The sequence below is a fragment of the Cervus elaphus genome, chromosome 21 (genome assembly GCF_910594005.1).
Source record: "Cervus elaphus chromosome 21, mCerEla1.1, whole genome shotgun sequence".
In the NCBI taxonomy this organism is placed as follows: domain Eukaryota; kingdom Metazoa; phylum Chordata; class Mammalia; order Artiodactyla; family Cervidae; genus Cervus; species Cervus elaphus.
In genome coordinates, this window is record NC_057835.1 from 14,864,914 (window position 1) to 14,878,743 (window position 13,830).

A 13,830-nucleotide genomic window follows, 5' to 3' on the forward strand; every position below is an offset into this window, starting at 1 on the left:
AGTAAGTCAAAGAAATTCAGTCCTTCTGTCAGTCCAAGCCTGTTATTGTTTTCCAAGAAAAAAGAAGAAAAAACATTAATTGCAATGCTAAGTTGCTTCAGTCATGTCCGACTCTTTGCAACCCTATGGACGGTAGCCTGCCAGGCTCCTGTCCATGGGATTCTCCAGGCAAGGATAGATACTGCAGTGGATTGCCATGCCCTCCTCCAGGGATCCTCCTGATCCAGGAATAGAACCCATGTCTCTTATGTCTCCTGCATTGTCAGGTGGGTTCTTTACCACTAGCACCACCTGGGAAGCCCATTAATCTCAGTAGATTTTATTATACATTGAAAAACTTAGTAAAGTTATAGGTAATATTGCCACAAGTGACATGTAAAATGTCTTTGTGTGATTGGTCAGGCTGTAATTCAGTGGCCTCAGTTAAACGAAAATCTTTTCCATCTGAAGCAAACTTGTACACATTTGGAAATCAATATTGGTGATGGGGTTCCCAGGTGGCTCAGTGGTAAACAATCCGCCTGCAATATAGGAGACTGGGGTTGAGCCCCTGGGTCGGGAAGATCCCCTGGAAAAGGAATGGCAGCCCCCTCCAGTATTCTTGCCTGGGCAATCCCATGGGCAGAGGAGCCTGGTGGGCTGCACAATCCATGGGGTCACAAAGAGTCGGACACGAATTAGTGACTGAACACCACCACCACCAGCTGGTGACAGACATGGGGTGAAAGTTAGAGGGGGTGTGGGGTACAAGGCCAAGTGGACACCTGGACACAACCTGCCAGCTCGAGTCTTTGCTTGTGGCTCAGGGCAGGCCAGGTAACCTGTGTCAGCAAATGGGCTTCCCTTGTGGCTCAGCTGGTAAAGAATCCGCCTGCAGTGCGGGAGACCTGGATTCGATCCCTGGGTTGGGAATATTCCCTGGAGAAGGGAAAGGCTACCCACTCCTATATTCTGGCCAGGAGTATTCCATGTATAGTCCATGGGGTCTCAAAGAGTTGGACACGACTGAGCGACTTTCACTTTTTTATGGGCTTCCCTTGTAGCTTAGTCGGTAAAGAATCTGCAGTGCAGGAGATCTGGGTTCGATCCCTGGGTTGGGAAGATAACCTGGAGAAGGGAAGGGATACCCACTCTAGTATCCTTGCCTGTAAAATCTCATGGACAGGGGGAGCCTTGTGGGCTGCAATCCATGGGGTCGCAAAGGGTCGGGCGCAACTGAGCGACTAACACTTACTTTACTTACTTGGTCAGAGACTTTGTCACCTTGTAGAGAAAAGTATGTTGTCGGTGGGTAAGAAGAAACAAACTGAATAAAGATAAACAGTAGGTGTCCACATGAAACAGTGGGTCCCAGCACCCCCCGGGGAGAGAGGCTTGGAAACATAAAAGGAGTTTCCAGGTCTGACTCACATCTTTTGTTACTGTTACTGCAGTCATCAGCTGGCTTTCCCAGAGGACATGACTCTAAGTCAGCTGTCTATAACAGAAGAGAACCCCTGGCAAGGGAAGGCAGCAGGGTGTATGGACAGGGCAGGGCTCTGAAGTCGGGTGGGGGTGGGTTTGCATCCTTGCTCTAACCCTAACCGGCCTCGTGACCTCGAGGTGCTTCACTTTTTGATCCTCCGTCATCTTCTCTGTAAAGCGGGGAAGGTGCTATTACAGGACTGTTGAAGGGATTTAAGTAGTTCACATCTGTAAAAGGTCTACCACTTCCTGGAAGTTTAGTTAAGTATGATACATTCATATTTTATTCATTTTATATTTTATTTAAATTTATGCTCCCTATTTTGGTAAAATCATGGGGCTGAAAGGAACGTGGAACCAGGCAGAGCTCAGCCCTCAGGTACTTCCTGGTCCTCCTCACCTTCTCAGAACTGAGAATCAGCCCCTTGTCACCCTTAAAGCCCCAAGCCTAGGGCACTCTATAATCATAATTAACAGATTTGTACCCTGGTTTCTGGAGACCCGTCTCTAATTTCTTTATGTCCAATAAAATGCTAACTTCTAATTAAAGTAGCTAAATGATATTTGTCCAATTATCTAGTGACCAAATGGCACCTCAAGTCTTGGCCTAGATTATACATGTAATTTGTAACTTCTCTCTTAGCTCCTTCTAATGAACTCCCATGAGGTGGTAGGCCCTTTTCAGATGTTAGCTCTTTGGTGGAGGATGGGATAAATAACTAGGAGGTTGCCCAAGGGGCTTCTGAGGTGCTGGCATTGTTCTCTTTCTTGATTTGGAGTGTATTATTGGGTTGGCCAATAAGGTCATTTGGGTTTTTCTGTAAGAAACTATGGATTGGTTAATCGAATCCATAGTTAAGTCTACTTTTTGATAATTCATGAAATGCTCACTTAGGATATATGTACTTTTCTACATGTATGTGTGTGTATTATGCTTTATATACAAGTAGATTCATTGAAGCATTGACTATGATTTGAAAAAACAGAAAATAAATGGAGGTTTGTTGGACAGTAGCATATCTATTGAGTATATAATAGAATATGAGACAAACTTTATAAAAAAACAATCTTAGGTGTAACGTAGATCTAAGTTTGAATTGTAGCTTTATTCCTGCTTGTCAAAGTCAAGTAAATTATTTAACTTCCATGAGTTTTAAATTACCTCACCATAAAATGAAAAAATAGCATCTGATTTACAGAGTCTTGTATGGACAAAATGAGGGAATATTTAAGGCCCCTAACATACTGCCTGCCGTGTGGTGCCTGGCTGACACACAGTAGGTGAGGGAAAATAACAGGTAGGTCAGGAGCGTGGATGCCTTCTCTGTATTAATTCAGCCTTCCTACCGGTAATGTGGAACCAGGATGACTTTATAACGAATGTAAGGAGCCGTTGTCTGCCTCAGGAATGCACATTAGTTCTTCGTAATGTTAACGGCTTACAGTGTGACTCATAAAGGGAGACCTCTGATTCACATCTGAGGTGCTGCCGTGCCAGTTCTGTGCTGGGGGCTCCGTGCGAGTCTTTCCTTTCCTAGAGTCCTTACTCCCGATGCCCGTGCCGGGCACAGCAGCAGGAGAGATCGTCCTGCGTGTGTGGAAGGTGTGTGGTTGCGGGGTGAGTGCAGAGTCTGGTTGCTGCTTCCCCTGCCCAGCGATGCTCTCCTGTGGGTGGGACCACAGCTCATGAGCTTTGAGTCCTGTCACCTGGATTCGGGGCTGTCGTGTGTCCTCTGCCCTAGGTTCGCCCTGGCTAATAGAAGGGCTCCCAGACACACATAAGTTTTTCAATTTAAATTAAAATGCAATTCAGTTCAGGCCCTCCTTGTCAGCAGCCACGCTGAGTCCTCAGTAGTCACGTGTGACGCAGCTACGATATTTGATGATGTGCAGACAAGGCACCTCCATCATCCCCAGAAGAACATACCTCACACTGTATGGTAACTGTCGGCCAGTCTTTCGAGCTTTAGACCAGTGAGTGTCAATCCTGCCTTTTCATTAAAATCATCTGAAGAAGGGTTTCCCCCTAGGGGCTCAGTGGTAAAGATTCCGCCTGCCAGTACAGGAGACCCGGGTTCCATCCCTGGTCTGGGAAGATCCCACGTGCCACAGAGCAGCTAAGCCCATGCACCACGACTCCTGAGGTCATGCGCTGAGCTGCTGAAGTCCCGTGCCCTGGAGCCCGTGCTCCGCAGCAAGAGAAGCCGGCTCAGTGAGAAGCTGGCGCACTGCGAGGAGCCCACGCTTGCCAAGACTGGAGCCAAGCCCTTGTGCAGCATCAAAGACCCAGTGCAGCCAAAAATAAATAATTTTTTAAAAGATCACCTGAACAACTCTTTTAAAACACAAAAGCAGAGATTCCCATAGGTCCACCCTCCAAGAGTTGTTCCAAAGTAGGGGCCAAGTATTAGGCTTAAAGCAGTATTACTCCCCAGATGATTCTAAATACAGCTAGATTTGAGAACTGCATCGGTGGCCTGGGAACTCCTTGTTGGCGGGCCGGTATTGTGTCTTTCATCTTTGTATTTTGTGAATTTGCCAACATAGTTTATTAGCTTATCAAATATTTATTGGGCCCCTATTATATGCTGCTGTTTGGGATGTTGGGTATATTAGATAAATCAGACAGAATCTCTGCCTTGATGATAGTTTGACAGTCCAGTAGGGGAGAGAGAGATGTTAATATCAGATCATCAAGCTGGAAAGTGCTTAGAAACTGGCAGGTACTAAAGGAGAGCTTGCAGGATACAAAAAGGAAACCTGATGTCATTCGAAGAGGGTGCTTGGGGAATACCTCTGGAGGACTTGCATACACTGGGTGCTCATGCCATACTAAGTGAAGCCCAGCAAGCCTTTGAGGTAGGTCTCCTGTTATCTCGGTTTTATAGATGACGGAGCTGAAGTGTGAAGGGCCACACCGTCTTGTCCAGGAGGCCACAACTGGCAAGGACTGGGAAGGGAGCCTAGCTGACTCCAGCTTGCTGTTTACAGCTACTATACATGTGTCGTCGACCTGACACTTGGCAGGGACTCAACAAGCACGGGATGAATGGCTGCTTATCAGCCGGATGGGTCCCCAGGAAACGCTCTGTCAGTGGCTATTAAATATTCACTGATCATGAATATTCATGAGTGATCCATCAAATGTAACCTCACAGCAGTGTAACCCGTGGGGTGACTTTGGTCCCTCTCAGATAGGGGCCACAATAGCAGTTATCATCATCCCTGTGGCCTGGAAATGTGGGGATAAAAGATCTCACCCACTGCAGGGGTCTGATAGGGTTTTGGCAGTCACCAATGATTATAGCATATTTAGTGTTTTTTTTGTCAGCTTGTGTGGGCAGCCCTGTGACATTTAATTCTTAAAATTAACAGCGAGATGAGTAAAACAGTGATGTTGCACATCTTCCCATGAGCCATACTCAGTGGAATCCAGGCCATTCCTGTCCAAGGCCTTCTGGTCTCTTCCAGAGAAGCCACAAGAGGCTGAACCCTAGTGTCTGTTTCCCAGTGTGTTTTCATAATTTTCTTGGTTTCTCACAGTGCTTAAGTGACACAAAACCCATCTGATGTTCTTTGGAACTTCAAGAAGCATTTCTATATTTCTGATTTGAGAATACTTAACCACCCACCTCCCCAAAACGATTTGAAAGATGATTGAGAATGGTGAAAGGACTTACTCTAAGAGGGTATCTATTATTTTTTACATGTAAGCTTTATCAGTATTAATTATAAATTAATAAGAGACCTTTTATTGGAAAAACAAATTATCTCCCTGTAAGCAGTTTAGTTTGAAATGGCTTTAGGAATTTGTCTCTCCCTTACTTGTCCCTGCTGTATATGAGGAGATTTCAAAAAACAAAAAACTCAGTTCTGCATACTACTTGGATCAAGGGGAAAATTTCCAAGCCGTTCAATTCTTCTATGTTGGTTCTAAGTTTTGAAGTGTTGGCTGTGAAATATATTGTTGTCTAGAAAGTTTTACCTGTTGAATGTGTTCTTTCCCTCTCTCTCTCGCACTAATATATGTTTAAAATAGCAAGTATTTTCTTGAATATCGTAGAGGTTTTGAAGGACGTTGTAATTCTTTGTGGTTTTTTTCTTTCAAAAGATAGAGTCTGATTCTCTTTGCCTTGAACATATGCCAGACTTAGAACTCTCCTCTATTGAAGAGAGTATAATAGAAGTGATGCCATGTGATTTCCAAGGCCAGTTCCTAAAAGAGATGGCTTCCACCTAGGTCCCCCACCTCTTCTTTTGTTTTGGAGGAAACCAGCCGCCATGCTGTGAGGATACTCAAGCAGCCCTGAAGCTTTTTTCCCCACCAAAAAGCGCCACTGAAGCACATTTGCTAGCCCTGAACCTTCAGGTGACCGCAGCTCTGACCGACATCCTGCTCTTGGTCTTTGAGTGCGACCTGAGGTCAGAAGAGATGAAATGGGGCTGGCAGTCACAGGATTTCTGTGAGCACTAGCGTGTGTGTGCACACGGTGGGTCCAGTGCACGTCGGTGTGTGTCTCTAGAGAAAGACGAGCTCACTGCATCTCAGTGCTGCTGGAGAAGAAAGTGGCGCATACTGTACTTGTACAAGATAAGAGTCATGTGGTTAATGTGAGCGTGAGGTACCAAATTTGTTTTTCTGTCACATGACTTAGTTGAATTGATTCTTTTTTTTTTTTTTTTAACAGATGTGTTATTGAAACACACGCACATGTACACTTCTCCTTGGCAGGAAAAACCCAGGATATTCCTGCTACTAGTTCTTTTTCTGTGATTAAAAAATAATGAATCACAAATCAAAATATGTGTTTTATTATTATATGGTGGCTTCCTTAAAATTCATGCCAAGATATATTTGGAGTACATTTTAGCTTATTAGTAACACATGGTATCCACTAGAAATCTCTGTAATGTTGTTAGTCTGAAAATTTGGGTTCTCAAATCCTTTTATTTCAGCGAATAAAAAAGTGACAGTGGTATGTCATTTGATTACAAGCATAGGATACGGAAGTCTTATTTCTGAAACGTATCTGGATGATCATGAATAGTTCCCAGCTTTTTTAAGTCAGGAAAGGAAGCACCTTGCTTTCTTGTTGCTTACTCTTATGTTCCCCCTTTCATTTTCACTTACAGTTGCATAGTGAGCGGTTTTACAAGAACATTTGTATTTTTTAAAGCAAAATTAAAATGTGATGTTCACCCCAGATTTTCATTTTGATAATTTATCTGTTTTAAGAAATAGCTCGTCATATATGAGGAAATATAAAATTTTAAAGGTAAAGTGCTAAATTCATCAGTGGATAGGAAGTAAATCTTTATATCCAAGTAATTTCCAACTTCATTTCAGCTTTTTTTTTTTTTTAGTTAACATTTTCTCAAATTTAAAGGTATAGTGTGAAGTTAATTGTAAGTAGAGTTGGTAATTAAGTTTAGAGTCTTAATTGTAATGATATTTTTAATCCTGTGGTTTTCTGTGGGGAGGAAATTTTTCTTAAGAATAGATAGAGATAAAAATAGATTAGAATTTTAATGGAAAGAATGTCAAGAGGTATACAGAGAACATTGTCTGTGTTTAGAGTATATTCTCCTTTTTGCCGTTTTCCAAATTGGTGGCTGATAATCTGATTTAAAAAAATTTTTTTGAATGAAAGTAAACCTATAAATAAACAAAACTAGGCCCTCAGGAATAGAACCCTAGACAGAAAAACTGCAAATAGCTCTTGGTGGTAGTTGTAGTGATCTGAGCAAAGTTTAAACAAATTACTTTGGGCCTTCAAGGCATTTTGAATTCTTCTGAGTCCATCATTACTTCTTCGTTTTTTTGAAAAAAAAATATTATTATTTATTTATTTGGCTGCATGAGGGATCTTTTAATCGTGGCGTGTGGGATCTAGTTCCCTGACCAGGGATCAAACCTGGGCCCCCTACTTGGGAGTGCGGTGTCTTACCAGGGAGGTCCCCGACCATTACTCCTTAAAAAATGACAGTAAAATAGTGGATTCCTTCAGAATGATCAAGGAAGCAGGCTTTTCTAAAACGGAGTGCAATTATCTGGGAGAGAGTAGTACTCCTCAAATTATGTAGGGATAAAACCCGAGGAGTTTTTTTAAGCAGCCTTTAGAAAATTGAAGTTTCTTTCCAGAATAACCTCACAGCTCAAGGCTCTTTGGGAACTGACAGTTTTTGTATTCAAGCCATTGGCTCAAACACTCTGTTACTTGAAATCAGAAGCTATCTGGGGTATGTGTGTGTATGTGTATGCACTTCCTCCATTTTGCTGATCTGGAAATGAATGGTCTCAGTTTTAAAATCAGTTAATATTTTATAATGTTTGCTTGCAACTTACGGGAGCGTGCTTCATGAGAAATTAACTCATGTTAAATGAAATTGGGAACACTTACTCCATAACCTCTAGTTCGGGTTTTTTTAAAAAGCCTTGAGATGAACAAGAAAAACACTCTGTTAAAGGTGACTATTAAAAAAAAAATGTTTCTGTACCTTCATGGTCCAAGTTTGATAGAAGTAATAAATTATAACTACCATTTGTTGAGTGCCTGCTACATGCCAGCTGCCTGTTGTCACTTCATCATCTCAACAGTCCTGCATGAAAGACATTGTCATCCCCAATTTAGGGGTGAAGGGACCTGGTTTAAATTACTGGCACAGCTAGTAAGTTTAAATTTAAACCTGGCTTAAATTACTCGCACAACTCGTCAGTAGCTACAAGTCTTGAAGCTTATTTCTTTATCATCCCAAAGCTGCCGAGGCAGAATTGCTAAGACTGTTAGCTGTCAGAGGTGAATGACTGCTGACCTAGGATAGCGAACTGAGGATTCATCGAGTGGGATGCAGAACTCGTGGGCACGCCGTCCTGGGGTGCCTCACCTGTGGAGACAGACAGACAAGAAAAGAAGCAGTAATCCTGTAACTTGAAAGTGCTAGATGGGTCACTTAAAAAGGAGAGCAGTTTTATTCCTTCAGACTAGAGCTGGAATTGAGGATTACCCACAAAGTATTTCCCCAATTTCACTCCTACTACTACTGTGTCCTTTGTAATTAGCCTAACTGGTACATGAACAACAAGGCCCTTAGACCAATATATTCATGTATTCTCTTACATAGATTAAACATGCCTCCTGCACACCATCATTAATGTATCGTGGGTTCGTTCTGACAGGTTTGGGATCAAAAGCTGATTTAGCCTCTGATTGGTGGTGAGATACCTGTGCACAGAGAACACTTTAAGCACTTGGGTCTTCATTTCTGTAAAGGGAATAATCATTTCTGCCTCACTGGACTGTTGTGAAGAATAACACATACGATTCAGACCTGGTGGTGGTGGTGTTGATTGCCTTCATGCCTATCAACTCGAGGCTTTCTGAAAAAGCTGGGGGAGAGTCTGGACAAACCTAGTTTATTATCTTAGATCTGCGACCGTGGAGATGTGTGCAAGACCCTTCACCTCGCCCTCCACCCCATTTCAGTCTTCAGTATTCTTATTCCGAAAATGGGGCAGTAATGCCTACTTAGTGAAAATTGGAAAATACATATATAAAATACTTAGTGTTGATGCTAGGACATAGTGTGTGTTAGTTGCTCAGTCAAGTCCAACTGTTTGCGACCCCATAGACTGTAGCCCGCCAGGTTCCTCTGTCCTTAGGATTTTCCAGACAAGAATACTGAAGTGGGTAGCCATTCTCCAGGGGATCTTCCCGACCCGGGGATTGAACCCAGGTCTCCTGCATTGCAGGCGGATTCTTTACCCTGTGAGTCACCCGGGAAGCCCAGGACATAGTAATCAGTGATAAGTATTATAATTGCAGTTAATTGCAAAACAAATTAATCAAAGCTAGAAAACTTTTAGCCTGTATTTCTTCAAATTATTTATTTATTCTTGTATTCTTTTATCTTTTTGGGACTCCAGTTACTTTTATGTCAGATAGCATCCCCACAGGTCGTCAAGACTCTGCTTGTTCAGTTTTAGTCTTTATACTTTTTGTGCTTCAGCTTGGATAATGTCTCCTTACTGTCCTCAAGGCGGCTGCTTCTGTCTTCTGCAGCGTCTGGTCTGCGATTAGTCTCACCCAATGAATTGTTTTATTTGAATATTATAGTTTTTAGTTCTTGAATTTCCACTTAGTCCTTGAGAATTTTTGTCTCCTCCGTAATTCTTCATCTTTTCACCCATTTTATCCAACTTTTCCTATACATTCTTGAATGTATTTGTAGCATTTATTTATTTTTGGTTGTGCTGGATCTTTGTTGCTACTCCTGGGCTTTCTCTAGCTGTGCTGAGTGGAGGTCACCCTTTGTTGCAGGGCACGGGCGTCTCTCTTGTTGCGGAGCACAGGCTCTGTGCATGGGCTTCAGGTTGCAGCACATGGGCTCAGTCATTGTGGTCCACAGGCTTAGTTACTGTATGGCATGTAGAAGCTTCCTGGACCAGGTATCAAACCTGTGTCCCCTGCATTGGCAGGTGGATTTTTATCCACTGTACCAGCAGGGAAGTCCTGTACTATTTATTTTTGAAATTATTTCATACTAAACCCAACATCTAGGTTTTCTGTGGTTCTGCTTCTCTTGACTTTTTGTCTGTTGACTTTTAGCTGCATAACTTCTGTTTCTTTGCGTGTTCAATAGTTTCTGTTTGCAAGGTAGACATAGTGAATTACATGTTGTAGAGGCTCTGGATAGTTATCTTTCTAAGAAGTGTGTTTATTTTAGTGCACAGTTAAATTGCTGGTGATCACCATCACCTTGACTGCAACAGGCATGAGTTTGAGCAAACTCTGAGAGACAGTGAAAGACAGGGAAGCCTGGTGTGCTACAGTCCATGGGGTCACAAAAAGTCAGATACAACTTAGCAACTGAACAACAGCCATCACCTTGATCCTGTGAAAAGCTTTTTTTTTTTTTTTTTCATTTATTTTTATTAGTTGGAGGCTAATTACTTTACAGTATTGTAGTGGTTTTTGTCATACATCGACATGAATCAGCCATGGATTTACATGTATTCCCCATCCCGATCCCCCCTCCCACCTCCCTCTCCACCCGATCCCTCTGGGTCTTCCCAGTGCACCAGGCCCGAGCACTTGTCTCATGCATCCAGCCTGGACTGGTGATCTGTTTCACCCTAGATAATATACATGTTTCGGTGCTATTCTCTCGGAACATCCCACCCTCGCCTTCTCCCACAGAGTCCAAAATTCTGTTCTGTACATCTGTGTCTCTTTTTCTGTTTTGCATATAGGGTTATCGTTACCATCTTTCTAAATTCCATATATATGTGTTAGTATACTGTAATGGTCTTTATCTTTCTGGCTTACTTCACTCTGTATAATGGGCTCCAGTTTCATCCATCTCATTAGAACTGATTCAAATGAATTCTTTTTAAAGGCTGAGTAATATTCCATGGTGTATACATACCATAGCTTCCTTATCCATTCATCTGCTGATGGGCATCTAGGTTGCTTCCATGTCCTGGCTATTATAAACAGTGCTGTGATGAACATTGGGGTGCACGTGTCTCTTTCAGATCTGGTTTCTTCAGTGTGTATGCCCAGAAGTGGGATTGCTGGGTCATGTGGGAGAAAAGCTTTTTTAGGGTGAGTTTGTTTTAGTTTTGCTCACGGTCCTAGGATGCAGCTCTATGTCCTGCCACATGGTCTGTACTCCAAAGGTACAGTCCTCTGGGACTTCAGCCCACAGTGCTTACCATGCCCTGCTGACTTTGTGGGACTTGAATTCCATGCCTTACTCAGCCTAGGGAAATGGCTGAAACCTGCTCGGCTCTCAGATGTTGTCCTCCACAGGGCTTCTTGAAGTATCAGTCATACATGTGCAGTGCAGGGTCAGCCAGGGATTTGAAGGGAGGGTATACACAGACATGCAGGCTCTCCTTTCTCTGACTTCCTCCTTTCTAAGATCCACGCCCCCCCCCACCCCCCGCCGCCCCCCACTTCCGCCACTCAATTTCCAGCTGCTAACGCAATCCTTGGAGAAAGAAATGGCAATGCACTCCAGTGTTCTTGCCTGGAGAATCCCAAGGATGGGGGAGCCTGGTGGGCTGCCATCTATGGGGTCGCACAGAGTCAGACACAACTGAAGCGACTTAGCAGCAGCAGCAGCAGCAACAACAACGCAATCCTGAACTTTGACCTCTGACACCTTAGCTCAGTAAAATGCACTTTCTGCAGCAGTTCTGTTCTCCTTGCCCAGCATGGACTGAGGTCTGCCCTCAGGAGAAAAGCCAGTAACAGATGGTCTTTCCCAGAGCAGTTCCCAGAGCAGGGTGGCATCCCTGCCTCTTTTTTCATGCCTTTGTGTACTTTCCATTGACTTCAAACGATTGTTGTTTTTATATTTTGTCCATTGTTTATCATTGTTAATGAAAGGAGCATCAGTCTGGCAGAAGTTACTGTCAAGTTAGCAAGTGCAGGCCTTTGATTATTAGAATCATATATGAGAAGGTTTCCCTGGTGGCCCAGTGGTGGAGAGTCCAGCTGCCAGTGCAGGAGACACGCATTCAACCCTGATCCGCAAGGATCCCACATGCTGTGGAGCAACTAAGCGTGTGCACCACAACTATTAAGCCTGTGGCTCTAGAGCCCAGGAGCTGCAGCTACTGAAGTCCGTGAGCCTAGAGCCTGTGCTCCACAAGAGACGCCACCTCCATGAGAGGCCTGCACACTGCAACTAGAGAATAGACCCTGCTCGCCACAACCAGAGAAAAGGCCGAGCAGCAGCAAAGACCCAGCAGAGCCAAAAAATTTTTTTAAAATTATATATGACTAATTCATTTATTATTGTATATGACTAATTCATTTATTATCATATATGACTAATTCATTTATTAAGCCCTTATTATACCTAGAGGTGGAAAGAATTGACAGAACACTCTTGGCTCATAGGCGATTACTATGTTTTAAGGCAATCTGACTTAAATCAATAAATAATAAATGCCAGTGTATGACAAGTGACTTGAGAGGTATACCTTCAACTGAGGTTAGTGAAGTTGAAAGTTGGCATTTCATTTGTTCAGTCGGAACTATTAAGTACCAGCAAGATGAGTGAGTAATAGGATGAACAGGAGAAGTAGTGATGTCTGCTCTCTTAGTTTATTCTCTCTCTGACCCTTCTTACTGTTTAAAGATTCAGGTCAGTAGCTATCTATAGACTTTTTTTTTTAACTTTTTGTTTTATATTGGAATATAGCCGGTTAGGAGAAGGCAATGGCACCCCACTCCAGTACTCTTGCCTGGAAAATCCCATGGACGGAGGAGCCTGGTGGGCTGCAGTCCATGGGGTCTCGAAGAGTTGGACATAACTGAGCGACTTCACTTTCCCTTTTCACTTTCATGCATTGGAGAAGGAAATGGCAACCCACTCCAGTGTTCTTGCCTGGAGAATCCCAGGGACGGGGGAGCCTGGTGGGCTGCCGTCTATGGGGTCGCACAGAGTCGGACGCGACTCCAGCGACTCAGCAGCAGCAGCATAGCCGGTTAACGATGTTGTGATAGTTTCAGGTGGACAGCAGAAGGACTCAGCCATACACACACATGCGTCCATTCTCCACGCCCCCCTCCAACTCCCCTCCCATCCAGGCTGCCACGTAACACTGAGCAGAGCACCCTGTCTCTACAGCAGGTCCTTGCTGATCACCCACTTTAATAGAGCTGTGCATACATGTGGATCCCAAACTCCGTGACTGTCCCCTCCCCCTGTTCTCCCCACCCCTCAACCCCTTACCCAGTAACCCTAAGTTAGTTCTCTGTGATTCTGTTTCTGTTTTGTGAATAAGTTCATGAGTATCATTTCCGCATGTAAGGGATGTTACATGGGATCTGTCCTTCTCTGTCTGACTGACTTCACTCAGCAGGACCATCTCTAGATCTGTAGTTCTTTTTTCAGGACCACCTTTCTCCTTTGGACAACCCTCGCTGACCACTGCAGTTAAGATTCTGTAGCCTGCCTGTACCTTACTGCTTGTTTCAAACAGCATTCGACCATGCTCTTGGATGGTTTATATCTCATTAAATCCGGACTGTTTTTCCTGCATGAAGATGTTTCACTTCTCTGGAGGAAAGCCAGGGTCCCTGGTTTTGTTTCTGTGTATGGCACTTTCCCCAGATGCACTTAAACCCTCTCTCTTCACACACGCTCTCCCGACCACCTGGCATATCACACGTGAAGCAGCTCCATCACGTTCTTCATGTTATACACCATCGGAAGGCAGCCATGCCCTGTGATAATCTCCAGAAAGCAGTCCTCCGTGTGTTGAATGCCATATGTGGTTTGGGAGCGGACAAGAATCCTCAAGTGTCTGTTCCCAGGACTGGAGGGACTTTCCAGTTGAGTCTTTGGCCC

General features: G+C 43.7%; 1 protein-coding gene across 3 annotated transcripts in view; it reads left to right on the plus strand.

The window, feature by feature from the left end:
* The window catches only part of ASAP1 (ArfGAP with SH3 domain, ankyrin repeat and PH domain 1), a 328,169-nt gene that overhangs the window by 194,970 nt on the left and 119,369 nt on the right, over positions 1–13,830 (plus strand). The gene's annotated exons all lie outside the window — the stretch shown is intronic.